The sequence below is a fragment of the Podarcis tiliguerta genome (assembly GCF_965153285.1).
Source record: "Podarcis tiliguerta genome assembly, chromosome: 4".
In the NCBI taxonomy this organism is placed as follows: Eukaryota; Metazoa; Chordata; class Lepidosauria; order Squamata; family Lacertidae; genus Podarcis; species Podarcis tiliguerta.
In genome coordinates this window covers 31,134,194-31,158,864 of record NC_139537.1, presented here as the reverse complement: position 1 = coordinate 31,158,864, position 24,671 = coordinate 31,134,194, and the positions used below count along the sequence as shown (strand labels likewise).

At 39.4% G+C, this 24,671-nt stretch overlaps 1 protein-coding gene across 47 annotated transcripts in view; it reads right to left on the bottom strand.

Annotated features, from left to right (window-relative positions):
* Positions 1–24,671, bottom strand: part of ZBTB20 (zinc finger and BTB domain containing 20) — a 500,505-nt gene that overhangs the window by 102,578 nt on the left and 373,256 nt on the right. For 45 of the 47 annotated variants that reach the window (XR_014510328.1, XR_014510329.1, XR_014510330.1 and 42 more), the window contains one exon: positions 4,261–4,394. The gene's annotated coding sequence lies outside the window, so the exon portion shown is untranslated. Of the gene's footprint in view, positions 1–4,260; positions 4,395–12,479; positions 12,984–13,572; positions 13,981–24,671 lie in introns of those variants that run through there. The other 2 variants (XM_083437100.1, XM_083437099.1) reach the window with 2 other exon arrangements.

Genomic DNA, 24,671 nt, shown 5'->3' with positions numbered 1-24,671 from the left:
TCTACACCAATAAGATAGTTGTAGAGCAGTTGCATATACATTCTTTCCAAAACTGTTTTATTTTTAATCTCAGGCACAGAGATATACATAGGTCTAACAGTCCCCTATGCAGATCCTGAAGACTACAAAGATTCCAAAGAGAATTCATAAAGAGAGATACAGTAAAGTTAAGACTACTACAGAATGCTCTGTGGGATTATCAAGACAGGAAAACTTTGCAGATGTTACTGTCTCTCTGGAGGAATAAATGCTTGCATTTTAATATTCTCAGCAGCTGGTTCCTGTTGAATGCCATCAGGATGATTCAGCCACCTCCCAGAAACAGTAGTAGCAGCAAGTGCACTCCTACAGATACAGATCTACAACACTTTCATGTTTTCAGGGCATTACTATTACTCTGACATAGTCAAAGTGTCATTAAACTGTTATCAATTGAGCCAAACACAATCATTTGAATAGGAAAAAAATACCACCACCACAGCCTCATAAACACAGAACTTTTGTTTTATGGCATGCTGTGTACATAAACTTAGTCTGAACAGCCACATAGTTAAAGATGTACCATTATTTCTTCCTCCACTTTTTCCTTGGCTCAATGTTCTCCATCCCAACCATCACTTAATTCAGTTAGCAAGAATTCTTTTTTCCTTTCTACCCTGAATTGAATGATACAGGTTAAAGCATGCTGCTTGTCATCTTAATTTTTCCTTTTGAATCAACCTTCCACAACTCTGAAATTTAGATGGGTACTCAGTGCCAGGTGGGTTATGAATCTTGCCAACAATGAAAGCACGTGGTACTTATCAAGTAGTGTGCTTCCTGATATACGTACATAACCCAGACCAGTTCTCTTTCTTGTTTTGGTTTTGTTTTGTATTTGTATTTGTATTATAGCTGTAAGTCGCCTTCGTTGTTCTGCCAGATAGGCAACTCATAAATATTGGAAATAAGGGCTAATATGCCATGTTAAACTTCAGATAACTCACCTAGAGCTCTTCCTCCCTTCTAGTTCTTTTGTATTTTTATCCACTATATTTATATTTAATTCACTGTAAATCCAACTGTGATCAAAACCGGGCAATAGCAAACACACTGAGCATAGCAGTAGTCTGCAAAGTGGTCTAAAGGGAGTTAAGGCAAGTTTGTGAGATCACATTTTTTAAAATGCTCCACTGAAACACTATTTTATTTAAAAATGAGGGGCAACCCTGAAAATGCAGTTGCTATGAATATCTAATTAAAGGGAAAATCTGTTCTAAGTTTTCTAATGATGAAACAATAAAGATGAAGAAAAACAAAGCAAATGTACAGATTGGAACCAATATGTTTGTGCCAGGGCAATCTCTTAACTATAATTAACAGATTGGCGGCAGACTGCACTCCTGCTCTAACTTCAAACCTTGGTTAAAAGCAAGCCCTGATAATGATTCTGCAAACATAATACAACTCCATGGTTAACATTCAGAGCCATGGTTAGAACATCCGATGCATTGACTATTAAAGTGTTACATGTTAAAAGGGAGGGATAGGACCTCTGGTGGGGGACACGTCATGCTCCCTCTGAGACAATTTTTCCACCTTAGGTCCCCACCCTGCACTCAGCTCTCATCTGTGGCTCCTAGTGCCACACTCTCACCTGTGGCTCCTGTGCCACATTCCAGGAATGGCTGCCTGGCTGGCTAAACCAGGTGAGCCGATGTGTCTCAAACCCTCAGTGAGTTAGGGACCACCCCTACTTGCGAGGACAGGCTGTGGCGGATTGAGCAAAAGAGACAAATAGTGGGTCCAACAGTCAAGAGAGCAGTTACTGCACATGCTGTAGAAAGAAGAGAGGGGCAAATGGGGCTCGCCAACCTGGGAAGCTGGTCCATCAAGGAGCAGGGAAACTCTGGTCCTAAACCTCTGCTGTCTTGCAGTGGAGAAGAAAAGGCTAAGGAGTAAACCCTACACAAATCAGGAATGGAGTCTCTAAGATGGTTGGATGGCACCTTGTACACTTGCTTCCAGCCAGTTGGTGCCAAACATATTGCTCTGCTTTCCTTTGGACCACATCAATGAACCCAAGAGGGGTCTTGTCGCCTAGACAGCCCAGGACCTCCATACACACTGCCCAGGCTTGCACCCCAGGGAGGTCACTTTGTTGCTGCTAACACAGTGGCTTGACTTCACGAGTGGTGGACCTTGGGGTATCAAATTTCAGCGGAACCCTGTGCAATGTCAAAATTCAGCACCCCCAACCTCTCATGCTCCATTCTAAATAACAGTTGCAGTGCCCCCTGTGCTACACCTGAGGCGGTCCCCTAAATCCACCTCTGATGTCACCTCCATAGGTGCACGTCATTGTCTCTCGAGATAGACGGATGCCAACAATCTGCCAACAACACACTTGCAAAGGCTAGTGCTTGGAAAGCTTTGGTATGATACAATTTAAAAGTGATAATGTCCCAGAAAAGCCTTATTTTTAAAAATATAGTCATTGCCATTGAAAGGAGCATTTAAGTGGCTGGACATTGCATTCTTTATAATATTAATAGTCTACATTTTGACAGGCACCCTCATTTTGTAGAATAATCTTGAGGCTTGTCTGTAATACAGCTACAAGGATATAACAACCACCTCAGAAACTGTGGTGTCTGAATAAAACCAAACTTGAAATCGGCATAGCCCTGCATTACCCATAAAAACCATGGCCTGAACTGAAGACTCGCCTATTCATATACTGCTGATGTACACACCCAAGTATATCTGAACTATAATTTTACAATTATCAACAAATCACAATTGCTGCATCTAAGCTGAGCTGATTGTGACCAACCTTAAACTCCTTTGTCCTATTCTGTCATCCTCTTGCCCTGGTAAATGTTGCATATGCAAACCCACCTGAGGTTACCTTCTCTTGCATGTCCGTTGTACAACCATACAAATCAGTTAACAATGAAGTTAAGGGCCATAGCTTAGTGGTAGAGCATCTGTCTTGCAATAGCCAGGGACCTTTAGCATTGAGTAAATGAAATGCAACTACTGCATGCTAAAAGTAGTGAAAAGTTGTTTCATTTTCTACATCAGTACAGAAAAGTAATTCTACAAAAGAGGAGAGGTGACTGTCAACAGAACAAAAGCATTTTCACTTCTTCACCAAAAAGGGAGATGAACACTCCAGTGTCGGGAGGAGGAATGACAAGCAACGCTCCCCCCCCTCCCCAAGTTTTATACAATTACAAAATACAATTTAACAAAAATCGGGGCACTGCTTGTACTGTTCAGGTCAGTACTCAGACTGAGCCAGTCTTATATTGTGTGGGTGAATTTGTGGGTGTATTTGACACACACACACACACACACACACACACACACAAACCATACAAGCTAAGTACATAGAAATATTCTGCAAGTCTAGACACTTCTAGCTACTACCGCAAATTCTTCCTGCCCTTACAGAAGATTGATTGAAGTATGTGAAGGGACAATGATATTGTGGCAGCCCACTTTACCAGCCTACATGTAGCTTTGCTTGCTCTGAAACTGGAGTTTCTTCATGAGAAGAATAAAAACTGGGTTTTGACATGCTGATGTAAAAATATCGCATTACAAGACACATATGTATCACAAGCTCTGTATATCCAATACATAGGTCCCAAGGACAAGGACGTGCAACACAATGCAATGTGTCCATATGTGGTAGTTGAATTGTATTATTTATTATTCATGGGCCACCTACTATTTCCCAAATATGGAAGTGTCATCCCATAATGAAATTATGTAGTGTGTGAAATTATGTAGTATGGGATATTTAGTGCACTATGAAGAGTTGGTTTCACATAGTGCATAATTCTTCGGCACACAGCCTGAAGATGAAATTCACATTTATTTTTATTCACCGCTTTACCCATAGAAATGATTCAAAGCAACTTAGAAACACAACTGGAATACTAAAACCAATAACAATAAACACAATCAATAAAAACCTCAAACAAACAAATGAACAAAACAAACAAACAAAATCTACTGCACTCCTAAATAGAATCTGGCCTTGGCCCTATCTTGGCCGACTGATCTTCCCAAGATTTAAGCAAAGTCAAATTATGACACCTTCACTGCATGGGAAATTATCACCTGCATCCAGTGTGCTTTAGAAAGATGTCATAAGGAATAAATAACAAGGAATACATGCAAACCAAGATGTGGATATTATATCAGCTAAACTACATTTAGCTCAATCAATGTTCTTAAAACATAAACAATGTGTTAATACCAACTTACATTTGAGGAAGCGGTGTAGCCTTGTGATGAGAGCAAGTGCTCTGGATGCAGGCTGTGCAAAGTCTGCTTTCTGTTCTTATGCAGTCTTGGTCAACATGGACCTTCAGCAAAATTGTGTGAAGACACTTGCTTGTCTGTAAACAACAACAACAATAATCAACTAATTAATTCAACTCATTATATGACACTTTCTGTATATCCACATAGCACATGAAGTGGCTTATAAACCTGCAAGTATCTGATAATAAAACAGTATCTGGAGCACCACAGATTAGCCACCTCTACCTCAATTTATACAGGACTTTTAAATCTTAAAAAAAAGACCACACTTCATCAGTACTTTGAACTTGGCTGAGATAAAAACAGTCAGTCAGTGCAGGTTTGGTTGTTTCAAAATGATGGATGATTTAGGCCTATGTGATGGAAGCAACTGCAGCTAGCTCATCAGCCAAAGCGGGTAGAAAGCATTTGTATTCACTATATCAGGGATTTCACCAGAAATGTAGGCTAAAGTAGTATCCAAAAAGCAAACCTTGCCCTTTAGGGGCAGTGTAACCCTACCAAAGAAAGACAAAACCATGGCTCCAAATTGGCTTAATACGTCTGTCCAGTCTGTATTAATTTCCAATTCATTAGCCATCAGACAATCTAGGCATTTGCTCAGGGAACCTACAACTGCTTCTGCACTTGACAGAGAAGAAAGGCAGAATTTGGTGTCATCAGCATACCAGTGACACTGCAATCCAGAATGACTTAACTATTTTCCAGTGGTTGCATATAGATCTTAAAAAGCACAAAATAATGCTAATAGCAAAGTGATATAGTAAGTCTCTGTTAGTCAATTTTTATTGAACATCCTGACACTGTATGACTGGAGATGGTGCTATAAAACTGAATATTACCGTTAATTACTGAAGTGTCTTGAGGATGTCAAAATGTTTTTTCTATAATCTATAAATGTATGTCCATGTTCTTTTCTTCCTGCACATTCAAGTTCCTATCTCCGAACATTAATGTGTTCCTTAATAAAATATAGCAAATTCCAGAGTAGGGAAGGAAGTAGCAGTATTTTAACAGTGCCCAGTTATCGTCACTCAAGGTTTAGGCAGAGAAAAAAATGAGGAAAACTTATGCAACTGGCTTTTCAGAAAGAATGTATAGAACAAAATGCAATGGTACATCAAAATACACACTCTAATTTGCATTTAAATGAGATATAATTATGTGTCCCAACTAACCTAAATTACATAATTTACAGTTTTATACACCATGTTTCTAGCATATACTTAAAACATATTTGATGTACACCTGAAAAATATAATGCAAAACCTGTGATGCAAACATGCAGCCCTATGTAATCAAGCTATACTTTCTGAACAGCTAGGATTGAGAGTCACCCCCTTGTAAGTTGGTGACTTGAGGCAGAAAAATCAGGTTCATCACAATGTATGTGATTCCAAGTTTATGTACCTCCATATATTTAAGAAAGATCACTCAATCTAGATTCTACCCTGAACAGAGGTGCCAACTTGCATAAACTATTGGGGGGGGCAGGTAAGCCCTGTCCTGCATAACCTGTCACAAGACGTGGAACAGGCACAACATTTGAATGGCAAGGCCTATTAACTTTTGGGAGGCAGCCCCCTCAAATATTTTATTAGGAGTTGGCTCCTATGAGCTTGATATGGATCGATTTGCTTGCTCAAAACAAGATGTTACGGTTGTATGCTACAATATATTTCTATATATAAGATTTTCAACACTGTGAAATTCTTGTTGGCATTGGGGGACAAGGATAAGTAGACTCCACTTAATGATCAGTGATGGCCTATTTCTGCCATACTTCTTCACATACTATTTTCAATCTACCTTTTCTGATAGATTTTACTGTTTTTACAAAATGTTTATAGGATCAGCTTTTGAAACCAGTAATGAATATAAAGCAAAAAATATTTGACCTGGTAAGTTGTCTGGGAACATCTGATGCAGAATCAGATTGTGGGCTTAGGGTTTAACCCACCCACTGGAAACGCCATGTAGGGAACAAAATGGTATGTGTATCAATACCCAGTGTTTATATGCATTTGACACATAAGAAGAAGAGCCTGCTGGATCAGGCCAATAGCCCATCTACTCCAGCATCCTCTTCTCACAGTAGCCAACCAGATGCCTGTGGGGAAACTGCAAGCTGGACCTTACTGGTGGGAGAGGGGGAAAGAGACTGGGAGGGAGGATTTGGCAAAGGAAAACAACAAGCTGCAAAAAAGGTTAAACATTCCATTGCTTCCTGCTACTTTTCTGCTCAGAACTACAGACTTCCAAAACTGATTTTCATTTTTAAAAAATGAGATATTGGCCTTCTGTTTAATTCAGAGTTCACTCAAGAGCAGGATATAAATGTCATGATAAAAATAAAAATCCATGTACTGTACTATTAACCCAAGCAAAACTGAGTATGTGAAGTGGATACTAACTTCTTAGACTGGTATATTTGTTGTATAAGCTGCAACCGATCTGTCCGATTCTGCTTGCTTGAGGTTTAGTACTGGGGATTCCCCCCCCCTACAAACTGTAATACTAAGGATATTCTGAGGACTCACAGACCAGAGGATTTCTTTCTTTATAAAGAATCCAACAACTGATCTCCTCACAGGCAAAGACTTTGGCAACTTTCTAAATACACATAATTTTCTTTGCTATTTCCTGATTCTCTGGCCAGAAAAATAATTACAGAACTTATTTTCTGTAGGGAAGGAGCAGAAATTGTTTCTCACGCTAGATCTGCAGGCTTTCTGGGATACATAGTAGAGATTAACAGGTCACAGAGAAATTTTATTATCTAGGGTAATGAAAAGACTGCATTAACAGACTAGCTCCTTTTCTACTCTTAATATGGTCAGAACTTTAAAAGGCCGACTGAGCATAAAACAAGTCTTTGAGGAATGCCAAGAGAATTCTTAATGGAAGGACCGAATTCAGTTCACAATTCTGATTTCATTGTGAATAGTAGCAAGCACAAACCCTTATGCAATATATCTTAACTGCAACATCTTAATTAAGATCCTTAACCGGAGGGAGGGAGGTGGAGAAGGTCAAGAAAACCACCTGTGTGATATGCAACCCAAAGAAGAGCTTAAACTGTAAGATTTGGATCTGGATTTTAGAGGTCTTATAGCTCAAGCAGCTCTGAAGAGATCTAATATATAAAATGTTAAGTATTACAGGGAAAGGATTTATTTAAGGAAGGCTACATCTGATATTAAAAAGAAATGGGTATATGCAATGTGGCAAGCCAAAACAGCTGCAGTAAGAAAAAGTTAGTTACACGGAATTCTATTTTTTATCCCCGAATTGAAAATAAACTTAAAAACTAGAAAATACTCATAATTATTTAATACAGAAGCACACCTATGATTATCTCACATTCTGATTTTCGTTATATTAATCCTAAATGGAAAAGGAAACAATCACGAGATTTTTTTCCAGGACACACTAGTTTATCATCATAAACAAAAATCTAAATTACAAAATGGGGGAGGGCCTTAGAAAGAAATGCTACTACACCTAAGATAAGAAAGCCAACAAACAAGTATGTGTGGTCAATACAAAATAAAACTACAAGGCTTGCTATGGCTCATTTTGCATACAAATAGATAGCCAAGTGAACAAACGCTAAATGAAAAGTTATTCTTATATACAGATACTCCATTTCAGCAAGAAATTAAACTTCAAATCTCTGCCATCTGAAAGCAGCAGGGCAGCGTATCATGTTAAAGGAAAATCTGCTTCTCCTCTCAGTAGTTATCCTGTTAGTGGCCTTTAAGCAACACTGTTGCACCCAAGACACACGTGTTACACAAGCTGGTTTTCCCCTTGGCAAACATCCATCTAAATAATCATCAGGCTCTGCTATGCTTGGTTTTTTAAGATAAAATGGGAGCACACATTACCTAGATATCGTTTTAAATTCCACTAAAATTATACCGGAAATGTTTTTGGCCCTACTGAAAGCAAGTTACCGGTACTCCTTGTTCTTGCACTCTTCCAACAAGCAGCTGCTATCCTTTTCAGCAATAACCTCCTGAACATGCATGATGTATTCATCAGATGAGATGACAAACAACCACTTTGGCCCAATGTCTAGGTTTTACTGTTCACATTTTGAAAGTTCTGCCTCGACTCCGATTTTTGACATTAGAAAAGAGACAGTTACTTGAGAACATGGTTTGCTGGAAAAAAAGTCACCTGATCTAAACCTGTTAGACAGAACAGATTTTCTTCTGAGATGGTAAAAAGCTTTAAGCTTTCTCCCTTCCTTCCATCCCTGTACTGATTAGTATATTCACTAGGTTAATATTTGCCTGCATAAAGGCATAAAAAAATATTTCGGATTACAAAATTCAAGCCTACATTTTGGAGGAATTGGCATCTGATGTAATAGGTACCATCCCCAAACAGGTGCCACTGTTGAATTGCTAGGAACCCAGGAAACCCTGATCACCTGGGACAAAAGTCTGACAAATAAATATGCACACACTTAATAGCAATAAGTACTAAGAGACTTGGTGAATGTGGGAACCAGTAAGTACAACACAGTATACGTATTAGTTGTGCGCTATCAAAAATAGTTATAGCACTAATTTCCAACCCTGTTTTTCTGAGCAGGATGAAACTGCACGTTCCTCAGTTAGAACAAGCCAATATAAAATATTTAAAATGAAACTAGAGTGCAAAAAGCCTTGAAAATGTCTTCCGCGGTTAGAGAATTTCTCCAGTTATATTCATATGTGGGGGAGAGGGGAGAGGGGGACGGGAAGGGAAACATATTTTTTTTAAAAAGAGTTGTTGAGAATAAGAACAAGAGATTGTAATTGTGTAAGATAGTATGTTGCTACTAAATAAAAGGCGACATGAACTATGACTATGAAAACACCACTACAGTGAATGAATGCTTCATTTTTAGACAGTGTCTAATTAAAATAATAAAATACTTATCATTTATGTAGTTCATGGAAGTACTTCACTTGTATTACCTCAGCATTCCTAACAACAGCCTGGCAAGATTAGTGAATAATACTAATACTAATCTATCATAGTTCAAGGGTTGAGGCTGGGAACTGGGATGCAAAAGTTTGGAGCTGAGGTGAGATCTGAAGTGGACAAATCTCAGAATTTTGTACTTTAAGACCAGATCGGATATAGCAAAAACTTGGAACAAAAACATTTAAATGATACAATGCATACAACACCGTATCTTGGCGCACAATATTAAGGCAAACAATTGCCTCACAAAATACAGCATGGAATATTTTAAGTTTGAAAAATTATAGAGAATTAAAAGTCAAGTTTAGAGAATTCAATGAAAACCAGAGTAACTTCAGAACTAAAATGGATTAAGTAGCTACACCATGCCAAAGAGGCCAAGACCTGAGATGCCTTCTGATTGTTACATACCATGCAGCCTTACAGTCAGCTCTGTGCACCTTTACTCAAAGGTAAGTCCAGTTGATATCACTGTGACTTAATCCTAATAAGCAAAGGGCTGCAGGCTAAAGATGAAAGTGCTTTCAAAGACAGCATTCCAAGCTGCTATTTTATCAATGCTATGGGTCCCCTCAGGTCATATGCCTTAAGTCATAGGAGGTAATTAGGCAGGTCCATCATCAAAACTTATAGTGATGCACCTGACTTCTGATCCCTGATTACAACCTGCTGTGGGAAAACCATTAAACAAATTTCCTGGAAAGTCTGGAAATGGAGGAAGAAGAAGAAGAAAGGTTAGAGATATTTCACTTCCCCATACACAGCACTTGATAGTAATATGAGAGAATTTGTAAGAACTGCCACTAGGAACATTCACCTTGTCTATTGTCTTTCCTCCTCCATTACCACACATTATTGCTAAATGCTACATACAATTTTCAGCTTAATCTGAATCATTACTTAGCTTACTCTTGGTTTCCTCTGTAAAAAAATCCAACTGGATCTGTCTGAACTTCCAGTGAAATTCATGTGGGTGCATATATTTCTGTATACAGATTTTAAAACTTATTCTTGAGAATAACTTGTTCGTATAAACAAGGTAACACAGGGGTAAATTAACTCACAAATCCAAAGGATATGCTGACAGAAATCCTAGCATTCTGACTCCAGATTAAGAAAAGCAATTCCTACCTACCATTTTACATAAGGAAGAAAAGAAACGATATGAAAGGGGTCATATATGCACATACGAACACGCATGCAAGAAAAGGATAAACAACACACTCTACGTTAAATGAAATTTGGGCAGCTAACTTAAAACAGACTATGGAATTAATTAATGCTCTGTCTTTATGTAAAGCATATGAACAAAAAGCAGAGAGAAAAAAGAATGCACACAGAGACATAAAAACAGGAGGGGAACAGGAGAAAAGGAAATGAAAAGGAAAGAAAACAAACAGAGTTCTAACAGGCCCATTCTGCTAAAGGGAGTCCAACTAAAGAGTCATATGATATCTGATAGTGCAGGACACGTCGCCAGGAGCTGGAGCGGATTGCCTGCAGGAAGAAAGAGCCAGTGTGTTTCTGCTCAAAGAGCTTTTCTTTCCTAATTTTCTTTCCTCCCCCCTCGTCTCTTTCTCTTTTCTCCTGTACTGTGAATGCCTTAGTATCTTAGGTCAGGTCCATGAAGAATCTCAGAAAAAAGAACTATCATCTTTCACTGTACTTCTGGATGCAAAGATAGCTCTGGAAGAAGATGCCTCTTAGCAGAGACTGAAGGGACTTATGTAGATTTTGGCATGAACTACCCCTCCCTCCTGTTGCCACCTCTGGGAATACAGACACAAAATGGACACATACCACGTTATAGAACAAAAACAAAAAGGATATCTTAAGAAAAGATATGCAGGAGGTACAGACATGTTGGTTTCTTCTATGAAAATGACAAAGATTAGAGGTGTTCATTACTTGCTTAATTATATTTTAATCTTTACAGAAAGAAGAATGCACAGTAAACAAATAAAATAAGGAAAAATGCAGGAAAAAAATTGTTTGGGGAGATAAAGGAAGAAAACGCTAACTTTTTAAAAGAGGATATAATTTGCCAAAAGTTGGACAATTTCTACTGTGTTTCAGGAAATACTGGATGTGCCCAAGATTTCTACACTCTCTTTTTTTCTATTGAGATATTTCATGCTCAGCTATGGAGTCCTCTACGGTAAGACTAGATCAGAAAACACTTTTATGTTTGCATCGTGAATCTGGTTTCACTCCAATTGCTGCAATTAAGTTACTCCAAAATTATAGCAGTAACTGTAGGACAAACTTGCCTTTGTACCTCCTCTGTAAACATAACACATTCCTTCTGAAATAACATCTACTAAGTATGTGGGACTGCCAAAATCTGTATTACATAAACACATACAGCACATATGTGACTGTAACAGACCACCTCTTTAAGCAGAGGATTGAATGAAAAAGAAAAATAGCACTGATAATGATAATCATCCTTTGTGTCCCAAAACAATTGCTGTAATTACTTCCAATCTAGTCCCACACATTTTGCATACATGTAAAATTACATATACTATGATAGTAATGATGACCACATACATGCTTCCACTTGCTCTGGTGAACTACTAAAAGTAATGATTTAACGAAAGTAGTAATTAATTATTGGGGGTGACTTTGATTAAAAGAAACCTTTCTTGAGTGTGTAAATGTTCAAGATATATTGAACATACTTGGATACGTTTTAAAACATGAAGAACTGTAGACATTTGCTACTATAATTCCATGTAACATGTTAATGAATTGCTACTCAACTTTGCAATCTTATGATACTAGCCAAAATATATTGTGCTCTCTGTGTGTGTGTTTGTTTGTGTGTGTGTGTGTGTGTACATCTATATGGAGAGAGAGGGGTTCAAATCCACAGAATAAAAACAAACAAACATGAAAACCAGGTACGTACTATACTATAGGTATAGTTCCATCTACAGGAAAGATAAACAAACACAAACTGTAAAGCCCTCCTAACCTCTTGGATAACCAAGTGTGCTATGATTAACATAAGGCCAAAGAAAACTGCCCCCAGATGTGTGTATAACTGCTGCATCCTTTCAGAGGCAAACACACTTTCCTTCCACAAGCCCTTACAAACTTTGGGGGGACTGGTGACAAAAAGAAAATGAACCCATCCCCCATTCCAACATTTCTTGTGCAGAACATCTTACCCATTCTCATTGCCTCTTCTATTGCTCAGGTGAAATGTCTTGAAAGGCAAAGAAAGAAGGGGGGAAAGGGGGGGGAGAGAGAAGAGCCTAAGTTTATGCCAGAGAACCCCATCAAGAAAAAGTTAGCAAAGCAACAGCTACATTGAATTTTTAAAAGGACAACGGGGGGGGGATTCAAACTATTTTCTTAACCCCCCCTCCCTTTTCTTAGTTCAAAAATGTATTTTAGGAGGGAAAGAGAAATCACATCCCTTTTCAATTTGGGGCTTTTGTGTGCGTGCGGCTGCCACTGTTTCTTTTTCTTTTCGAAAGAAAGGGGGGGGACCCTAAAAAACAGAGGGGGGGAAACATATCTGAGGCGTTAAGCTTGCACTCCCCCCCCCCTTTCCTTTGTAAAGAACTCTTTGTTCTCTAGTGAAAATGCTGGAGGAAAGAAGAAGAAGAAGAGGAGGGTGGGGGGGAAATCCCCGGGCAGCGACTCCCTGAAACAAGTGCAAAACACTTAGAGGCTTTTGGGCTGGCTGGGAGCCAGAAACCCTCCCGCTGTCTGGTTAGGAAAGGGGGGGGGGCGGGAGAGAGGGAGAGAGAGAGAGAGAGAGGCAGCGCGAGGGGGGGGGGAGACATTGGCACTTCCTTTAATAGACATAGGAAGCGGGATTTTTTTTTTCCTTCCTTTTTTTCAAAACTGGCGGTCAAGCGTTAAGTAACTCCCAGCCTAAATCCACCTGCTCGGAATGAACTTGGGTAACCCCCCTCGGGGTGCCTGAGGAGAACCACCTACTCCAGACACTTCTCCCGCTCCCTGAATGCTGCTGCTGCTGCTGCCCTGCTTCCATTCTTCCTGCTCCCGTCACACCAGTGCCCACGGCTCGCCTCTCTCTCCCCGCCCGCCCCGCTTCAAAGCAACAACACACCAAAACACACGCTCGCTCCATCTCCCTCTTTTTTTCCTCCCTCTCAAATAAAAAAAAAAAAAAAAAAGGAAGGAAAGAAACGGAAAGAAGAAGAAGAAAAAAAAATAGACAAAAAAAGAGAGAGGCGCCTTTCCCTCACGGTTGCGGCACAGTGATAAGGGGTAGCGAACATCTCATACCTGGTGTGAATGTTAATCAGCCAGGAGTTCTCCTTTTCCCCAAGACAGGGAACTGTATCCTTCCAAATTTATTAGAACCTCCTCCACTTGCTCTTTGAAAAACCTTCTTTGTCACCCTCTTCCCAAGTCCTGGTACACTTTTTTTTAAATAAAAAAAATAAAAAAATAAAAAAATGGCTTCGGAGCTCCTTCTATTCTTGATATTGATTCTCTCTCTCTCTCTCTCCCTCTCCCTCTCTCTCTCTCTGTCTCCCCCCACCCCTCCTCCTTTCTCCTGTCTCTGTCTCTTCTGAGTGGTCTATTGATAAGTCCCTAGAGGCACTGGGTCAGCTTGCCCGTAGGAAACCAGACACAATGCACAAATCTCCGAGTGCCATTCTGCCATCAGCAAGCAGACCACGTTTAGGAGAGAGGAGGAAAAAAAAAACACAACAGTGGAGCAAAAGACAGAGAGAGAGAGAGAGTGAGAAAAAGACTGATTGGAACAGGAGGGAGTGAGAGAGAAAGCAAGGGAGAGAGTGAGAGAGCGACACTGCCAGTCAGGTTAATCATCCCTACTTTAATTAGCTGTTCGGCTTAGACATAAAACAATTGAATTTGAATGATCTGTCAGTGGGCTCGGCTGAACCAAAAGGGAAACGCGAATATTACAGAAAAGACTGTTGGTGGATTCTGATAAGCTAGACTGGAAATCCTCAAAGGGTAACTATTAAAACTTGCCACAAAACAAAAAGTACAAATACAAATGGCATTATACAATAAGCTGTTTCTTAAAACAGCTGTAGATCTAGATGCCCATCTCCTTTTTTCCTTTCCTTTTACCAGTGCTAGGTTTAGACTTGACAAATACATATATAAACTCCAGAACAACACAAATCTTTTAAGTCTGGTAGGAGAGAGTGGCTATCTGGCAAGTACGTTTTTTTTTTTTAACTCTACAAGAACTTTCCTGAAATTTGCCTTACAGAACAGATGGAGTTTAATACTGACAGACCTATGTATGTGTGGGGTGATAGATAATAGGACCACCATTTTTACTTTCACAAGGAAGCAAATTGTCATTACCAAGGATACCTTATTATAGGACTGAAACTCGGGGGACTGAAAGCAATGCTTACTTCAGCTCTTCATAAGAAAAACCCTGCTGGGTCAAACCAAAGATCCCTCTAGTCCTGCAACTTGCTGACCACAATGGCCAAACAGAATTCCCATTCCTACAGTCCAGAAGGGCAAGGTACTTCTGGGGGATACTGCCAGTCCACCTGGGTGCCAGGCACTGGTGCAAGACTCTCGCAAGTGCAGCAAGCTCCCTCTGTTGGTGCCATTGGGATAATCCCTCCTAATGCAAATATATTTAAGTTGGTTTGTGTGTGATTTTGCAGCAGCTCTGCAGCATGGAGGAAAAAGCTAAACTTCCCTTTCTACAGTCCCAATCTTAAAATCATAGAATTTTAGCATTGGAAGGGACTACAATTGTCCCCTCCCCAGGGCAGCTCTTTGCAGTGTTAAAGTGCACATTAGTTCCTTTTATGCAATTAACATTCTATCTAGCTTGACGGTGAGTGAAATGGATTTCCAAAGAATCCAGGATCTGTTTTACACCAGGACACTTCTGTGCAATGTTAGAAGTAGACTTCTGGATAAACTTCTACATTTTAAGTTTTCTGGACAGGACCAGAAAAATTCTGCATTGAGCTTTGCAAACCGCTGGCCTTTCATACATTTTAAGTAATGGTAAACAACAGTGAGACTATTACTCATTTAGTTCGTTGAAGTTGACGGTATATTAACCTGGTTGTTGACTATCCCTGAGCTTAAGCAAAGCAAAACAAGACAAGACAACAACAAGCAGAGCAGTACCAATCAAGGCAGGTATCAATGATTGATAGAGGATCATGAGTTCTGTAGACAGAAAGGCAATGCTAGGTATTATGAATAAGCAATTCATTCCACTATAGAAAGTCTTTAAGAAAAGGAGGAAATTCTCACTTAAAAAAGCAGGTGCAGAGTAATTTATTCATTCAGACCTTGGATGCAATCTGAGGTACAAATGGATTAATCCTAGTGATAGACATCACACTGAAGTGCTGTATAGCAAAGCAGGTGAGATATTTATGACACTTCCGAAAACCTGACATAATTGGTACCTCAAATAGGGAAACATGTAACATTGCTGTTGCTGTTACTAAGTGTACCACATTTGACAACCCAATATTGAATTGGCAAGATGTCCATTTAGCATGCGGGTGATGGTAGAATGGTGGCATAAAGGTTGTATAAAAAATCAGTTTACTATACATGCCATTATTATTATTATATCTCTGAGTTCCAGCAGAAAGGCTGGGAAAGCAGATTACCCTGAAGCAGGGCTTTTTTTCAGCTGGAACTTGCTGACACCTCTCAGGTGGGTGCCATTGCCAGTATAAGAGAACAAGGAAGAGGACACGGTGAGCTCTGGCACCTCTTTTTCTAGAAAAATAGCACTGCTCTGAAGTTGCATAACATGTTCTCTATATTCCAAACAGGGTAAGGAGAGCCGCACTAACAGTATGAAATTCTGGTCTAGTGTGTCAACGTCAGCTGAACAATATTTATTTATTTGTGACAACAACCACTGTCAAAGCAACAAACCAATAATTAAAAACCACCAACAACGAAACCATATTTTAACACACACACCCCAATTAATAATAAAAATCCACAAAATGGGATTGTATTGGCAAACACACTATGCAATACCCTGCCCAAGGCCTATACTGTTGTGCTTTTGACAGCATAAAAACCTGTCTGATCAGGTTGACAGTACAATTCCAAGCCTTCCATGTCTGTCAGTTCTGAAATGGAATTTAGGTTTATGGGTATTTTAGATTGAGCTTCTCAGTTTAAAGCAGGGCTTCTCCCAGATATCTGAAATAATTGGGAGGCACATATGGGAAGAGCTGCTGCTCTATATGGTAAATAAGAAAAAAGTGTTGAAATGCTTAAATGGTCAACATAGACATTTTGAACCAGGCAGTTAGTACCACAGAGCTAGAAGCAGGGCAATATACACACTGAGATTCATCCCTATGAGGAGAGGAGGCACAGCATTCCGCCCTAGTGGCAGCTTCAAAACCATTTGTAAAAGCAGTTCCACACAGAGTGGATATGAGTAATCCAAACAGGAGATTACTAAAGCATGGATTACTTAGGACAAAACCGTATTTGACCACAGCCAGCTCAGCAGCCTGAAATGGTAAAACATACTCCTGCTACTGCCATGCAAGAGTCCAAAATGAGTGCAAGGTCCAGGGACACTGCCAGGGTGCAAAACTTTTTCTTCAAGGGGAGTGTGCTGGCAAAAGCACATTTCCCACTGGTTTAGAGTTGGCCCAACATAATCACTTCTGTCTGGCTGAAATGGAAATGTATGCCAGTCACCCCACAAATGTATTTTCATGAATGTGTTCAGGGAATCTACCACTGTTCCCTGATTTGATGAAAAATAAAAATAAAACTGGGCACTGTCATTATATGTTTAAAAGGACTGGTGACAAGACAGAATTTCAAGGAACCCCACAGGTCAAATCCCATGTGGTAGAGCAGCAGTCGCTCAATGCTACTACCCTTTAGCACTGCCCCTGAAGATAGAAGAATCTTTGGCAACGAGATGTCCCCAATTCCCACTAGTCTCAAACAGCTCACAAGTAGTTGATGATCAATAATATCAAATGCCACTGAGAGGTCTAGGAGAATGAGCAAGGTCATATTCCCCTGTCTAACTCTAGATGCAGATCATCGACCAGGACAACTAACGCCATTTGAAGCATGAACTCTGACTGAAATGGGTCTGCTAAAATTATATCGCATTACTGCTCCATTGTTTAATTTCTGAAGGGATAACTTAAACTTTTGACAAGATAATTTCATTAGAGAAGAATTCTCCATGTTTCTTTAATTTTTGTATAGAATAAATCAATTATTACAAGCCTATCAGCACTTTTTTTGTTATCCTATTTGTGCTTCAATATAGATAATGATTTGATGGTCAAATGTAATTATTTTCCTACACCGTAGATGACTACAGGACAGCCTTTTAGAGAGTCAAGTGAACCCATATTACTTCTAGACTGATCTAGATGGAAGCTTTGCAGAAAGATGTACCAATGGATTCAGCAAGGCTTACTCAATACCTAGTAGGATTATAGGCCCGATTTTAGATATAGAGTCATACCTTGGGTTCAGGTTGCGCATTTTTGGGTTGCACACTGCGCCGAACCCGGAAGTACCAGAACAGGTTACTTCTGGGTTTCGGCGCTCACGCAGAAACACCAAATCATGCTTTGCCCCTGCGCAGAAGCACCGAATCGTGACCCTGCGCGTGCGCAGATGTGGCGCTGCGGGTTGCGAACGCTGTAGGTTGCGAACGTGCCTCCTGCACAGATCATGTTCGCAACCCGAGCATCCACTGTATTATGGTTGTTATACAATTAGTGTACAGAGCCCATTCTACAGCACATTTAAACATAGTACTTGGATTCCAACCAACTTATATTAAGCTTCAACTGATTATTGAGTTGAAAATGGATTTCATTAATTAAGCAGCTGATAAAAATTGCAATAATAAAAATAAGAATTGGAGAAGTAGGAGTGAAATCAGAAATCCCTTTCCAGCAACTTAACTAAAGTACTTCTGATAAACATGAGTACTTAAAAAAAAAATCTAATTAAGAACATGAAAATACTTGTCTACATGACAGGTCCAATATCCAAGCTTTTAACACAAGATTATTTAAATTAATAGAATAAACTTTGTTGTTTATTGAGGTTAGTAACCATATATTTGATCTACTGTTAAGCAGAGATACCATTTCATATAATAGTGCTCAAAAGAGCTTCATTGGCTGTTCTGGGTTTGGATGTGGGAAACCTCAAAGCCCTGTACTTTGATGAAACTTATGGGATTGTTTTCAGCAACTTACTGTCTCTCGTAAAAATATGAGGCCATCTAAGATGTACAGGATATAAATGTAATTTGTTTACTAATTAACTCACCTAAAATTACAAAACAATTAAACTAGACTCTGCCTATTAAGAACATGCCTTTTGCCAAAATTGTTGAGCTTTCTTTAGATTTGCAAAACCGAAAGAAAGAAAGAAAGAAAGAAAGAAAGAAAGAAAGAAAGAAAGAAAGACATGGGTTGCCTTATGTCTGGATTTTCCTGGACATTCCAGAGATTTCCGCCAAGATTCTGTTTTCAACTACCAAATCTAGGCTATGTCAGGAAATTCTGGATGTATGGCAGCCGTACTTCCTTCACTCCTTGTGTTCTTCAGCCAAGATTGAAAGCACACCATGTTTTTACCTCTGGAGCAATCAAGTGATGTACAGAGCTTATTAGGAACAATGCTGGCAGAACAAAGCATTTTCTTATAGGATAGTGAGAGGGTTCAGACTCCCTTTCCTTGTAGCATGCTTAATCTGCACTGGGCTTTCGATCAGCAGCCAGCACATTCATTAACTGATTAATGAATGGGTTAATTACACCAATTAATCGATTTGTGTATACAGTCCTAATGCAAATAATACAAATGATACCCGATTGTTATTAAGTAGGCATGTAACCTTGTTTTACAGATCTATAAACTGAACTAAGTAACTATTGATATGGCAACAGCAAATCAGAGGGCATAAAGTGACAAATCAAATCAGAGCATGAGCTAGAGTTATGATTTTAAAAATCCCAAGTCAATTACCTCTCCCCCCCCAGTACACATATTACGCTTTAAAAAAGAACAAAAAATGTAGAAAGGTAAATACAAATAAAACTATTTAATATTCATTTTTATAGCATTAGCTTCTACAGAATTTCTTACTGACAGATACATATTGCATTACCAAATGAAGTGAATACAGAGAGTCTGAAATGTGTTATACCTTCAGATGATTTTGGACTCCAACTCCCATCAGCCCCAGCCATTTTTAAAATCAAATTATTTCCAAGTAGTTTGCGATGAAATGAAATAAAACAACAGTAAAATACAACTAAAAACATTCCTAATAAGATGACAAACCAACAGGCAACAGAGAATAGCAACTGAAAACCGAAAATGTAAGAAACAGCAACTAGAAGCACAATGAAACAGAAATACCCTGCTCCCAGAATGTTAGAAGGGGTAGAATGAGATACAGTACAGAGTCCATGGAAAGGCGTTCTATATCTCCAGAGCTACAGCCAAGAATATCATGTTTCTTATATAGACCAGTCTGGCTTCCAAATATGACAGAACATGAAGCAGAGTCCCCTCCGCTTTCACTGCTGCAGGGGTGGGTGTCCATATCATTTTGGACTCTGTTCCTAATTATGTCTTTTTAATTTCCAAAAGAAATCCAAAGGACAAGTCTAGTTCCCAAGTCAGCAGCTCCCAGCGTCTCCTGGCAAACCTCTTCTAAAACTGAGTGGAATTTCAAAAGCAGTTTTTGATACAGCACAAAGTTCTGCTATTCAAAAAAGCGTGTGTGGAGGGGGGAAGGTCCAAAATTCAGCTGAATATGGACCTAAAGCCACTGTCTGGATCAGAGTCAACATATTTTGTTTGATATCGCCTGTCACCTTTTGTTGCTTCATCTAGTTTGCAAAATTTGTGATTACATGCCCTCTGGGGGAGTATCAGTTAACAATTGCAATTCCCCCTCCCCCAACCAATAAATGCAAATATATTGGATTTTTAAATGTATATGGGAAGCACATTTTTCCTATCAGTTGGCCCAAGAAATCTACAATTGCCTACAAATTCTGGATTTCTTCCTTCTTGCAATATAATAATATATGTATGTATACATAAATATTATATGTATGTATACATACATACATACATATTATGTATGTATACATAATAACATATGTATATGTATGTGTTATGTATTCAAAAACCTGAGACTCCAAGGTGAAATCAATAGCATCAATGAGGAAGAACACAAAACTACTTCATTTTTATAAATGAGTATATTATGCCAGTGTATCAGGAATGGAGGGAGGCAACATTAGTATTGGAACATGTAGCAAAAAAGACTTATCCCCTCCCTGGCCCTGATCTAAATATTGGGATCAAACGATATATACACCATACCCTGAGGGGCACCAGCCACCAGTGACATTGTCAAACACACAAGCTCTGTGCCCTTCACATACCATCCTCTCTTGTGCCGAAAGAGTAAGAATGGCAAAAACAGCTAGTGAGAAAGTGTAACATTACAGGCATACTGGAGCCATCTCCTGCCCTTCCAGCAGCCGAATGCTAATTCATGCTGTTAGTTATGAAATCACCAGCTCAGAAACAATGTTTAATACGCCTTATCAACAGCCCCTTAGTGAATGAATTATTTAACCCTCCCCAAAGAATGAGCTTGACACTCCTGCTCCCGAGCATAACATGGGAACAGGTGCAAGGTTTTTATTTCACTGGCAAAAAAAAAAATTACAAACAAAATCTTCCATCTCCCTGTACTCTGAAAATTCTGAACCATGTTTGCTGAAACTTTCCAAATAAAAAGAAATCAGCCTAAGGCAGAAATTCAATGAATAGTTAAAATTTGACAATGTTATAAGCCACTGAAAACAGGATGTTATAATAGAGGGTGGTAATTCGAGGAATCTTTATGTATGTCAAAAAAGATTAAATCACAGTTGCTGAAGCACAATCTTATGTAAATACAAGCACTAAGAGATGTTACTATGGTTTTTCATTTAGTTCTTCTTTCGAGGTGCTTCTCTTATCTGTGTAAATCTTCTGAAAACTTTTGTGAACCCCCCAAAAATTCAAGGTAGAGTAGCCAGAGAACTGTTTTCCTGGGAATATATGAAACAAGTCTTTTGAGTATTAATGCACCTAGCACCAAATAACTGGAGAGCTGGAAGGTTTCCCAAGGGTCATCCAGTCCAACCCTCTGCAATGCAGGAATCACATAGTATGCTGAGGACATGGAGCTCTACTTCTCCATAACATCTGAATCGGGAGAGGCTGTGCAAGCTTGGGACTACTATCTTAATGGAATGCTAAATAATAAATGCAGTGGGTGGAATGCTATGCTATTATGATCGTTCTGTCAGTGCAATAATTTCTGCTTCCCAGATGGAATGATCTCCCTTCTACTCCTTCTGCTGATTTGGGAGATTTGGGAGGGTGTGTGTGTGTGTGTGTGTGAGAGAGAGAGAGAATCCAGCCTAACGGCTTCCCTGTAAATATTGGGAATTAGGGGTACATTACCATGTGACTATCAACTTAATTCCAGATGAAGATGCATGCAAAGCATTCAGCAGTGCCATTTCATGTCAGTTGCTGCCTTGCATCAGTTGGTCACAATGGTAACCAGAAGCAGATATGCAGAAGAGACCAGCTGCTGGCTTCCTCCATAGGGCTCTGACTTGGCAATGTTTTCTTTCATTCACTTCAGAATGATGGGATATGAAGTCTTGTCAAGCCAGGCCACAGTGGAGAAAGTTGTTCACCTTCTCCTCTCCAGCATTCTGGTTGGGAAGACATACAGTCAAATAGGAAACAGTGTGTGAATCTCTCACATGCTGCCTTTCTCTGAACCACCTCTGCTTTCTCAATGAATTCATTTGGAAAAGTGGCACTACTGAGGTAAAAAGCAATGGGTATGTGTTATGAGTTTGTGGGCGGGGAAGAAGGCTGTACGCAAGAGTCTTCTAACCCCTGGATCCAGCAAGTGTTAAAATATAAGATAGGCTAGCTTCCTGTGTTGAGGTGATAGCCTGCATGATGGGCCATTAAAGGAAAGGAAAGGGGCTCTGTGTGAGATGGCAAATGAATGGGGGCTCTCCCTTCAGAAGCAAGCTGGAGAGAAAGTCAGAGCAATGTTTGAGAGCAATGTTTGATTCCTGATTGAATCCAAGGCTACAGCTATGGGAGAAACAGGCCACTTTTGGGGTGCTAATGCTGTATACCCCTCCATCATAGGTTCATGTTATATATATGTGTGTGTAAATAAACCATATATCATAAAGACACCGCAGACTCTGCTGTGCCTCATTTCCAATGGAAACACAAACAGTAGAACCTCTGGAATCTCGTACCACTCAGAGATTCGGGTGGTGGGCAACAATACATTGGTTTCAATGTGATGGCCCCTTCACCCCGCAAATGTTGAAGCATGTCTCCAAGTCCTATGGGACATACTCTCACTTGCTCACATTTTTCTTTCATCCCATTGACCCTCCTTTTTCTACATTCCTGTTCTGTGTCAAACTGAGCAGCAGTGGGGATGGAGGGGCCTTATGATATGAGTGTTGCGGGGGGAGAAGTCTGACCTCATAAGAAGGCTGATAATGGTCTTCTCCCACTAAGACTACCCTGTCTGTCAAATACACTGGGCACTTTAGTCATAGAAGACTAATAAAAGCCTCAGAACTGTTTCAGACGCATACAGAACGCAGGGCTGAAAGAAAGTGTAGTAACATTTGCTTACTGTTTTCTGCTTCTTTGTAATTCCTAAAGCAGAATTTGTATGTCTCTTCAAATAGTAGGACATGCAAGCTGTCCTTGCATCAGGGTCACCTCAGCATACGACAGAAAGGTTTGCACAGAAATTCTGCTTCAGACATTATGTAGGAGAAAGAAAACATTAATCATCCATTATTCCTTTTCCTTTTCTAACCTTCCAACTTATCTTTTCTTCAGTGAGACAATGGGTGCATTTGCACATAATGCTAAACCATAGTTTAGTGGTATGATGATGAGTTTGTGTGAGCCTTGGATTTGCGCAATTTCCCTGCCAGGAGCAAACAAACTATAATTTAACCACAGCTTGTAGTTTCATCCAATACCTGAACTGGGATGAATTTTGGTTTACTAGAATCCATTTTTTACAAACCATGGATAAGACTTCATCAGTTTATCCTGGTTTGCATGTTCCAACAAGCTGAGGTTAGGGGGAAAAACAGCAGTGAAAACTTTCAAACTCACAGCCATTCTGGAGGAAGATAAGAAGTGCCACGCAAAGCCGACAACTGCACGTTTGTCCTCATAATGCTAAACCATGGGTTAGTATTACATGTAAATGAGGGCACTTTTTATTCTTGTTTGTGTGAAGCATGAAAACAGCCTCTTGACAAGAACAGGCAAACAGACAATGAGACAAAATCTCTGCAATGTATTTTTCAAGCAAGAATGATGCCATGTTTCCTACAGGAGGAAGAGCAGAGATATAATTGCTTGAAAATAAGGAGATGATAAAATATCATATCTCAGACATAATGTATGATCAGTTCTGGTCAGGAAGGTGATACAAGGTTCCCCTTTGGGCCTGAGCCATGTAGCTAATAAAAAAAGACCAACATAGCCAGGGGGATTTCCTGAGGCCATTGCAGACCAACTCATAGGCTACTATACAACTCATTTTCAGGAGCATTTGGGCTGCATTTAACACTTTCTCCAGGCCCCTAGAGCTTTAACTACCATATCACAGTTTTACTTAAAACATAGCAAAGAGCTAAAGATCTTCACTTTCTGATCTGAATTTCGAAGAGTCAAATGATTTGACAGGAGAAATAATTCACCTTGCAAGCTATTTCAGTCATTTTCCCTGGTGCCAAAGGCTTCTGTGAAGTTGGAACTGGCTTTATATACTTTTGCCATTTATTCATATTCTATTTGATATTAAAGATTTGTGATCTCTTGACTTGGATGCCCTGACTTTGACCTAAAAGGCCAATACAAGCCAGTCCAATAAGACCTACTGGCTACTGAAGCTGGAGTTTCCATCAGCACAAAAGATCCTATTGTCTGTGTAATCAAAGTTTACTTTAGCTGGGAATATTGTCTGCTAAAGAAAGGTTATTTTAGCTATTCTTGTAGAAGCTACTGATACAAACACACACACACACACACACACACACACACACACACACTATCTATATCTAATCTGTATCCACAACACCATCCTTAGGTCATGACTGTATATATTTGGGAAAGACGAATGAAACAGGTTTATTTCCCTCAAAATAAAACTAATATTTCAGCTAGCTACATAAAGAGTTTAAGACATTTCCACTCCTTCTTTCAGTGAATATGTAAAGAAACTGCTGCAAAGAAAGTAT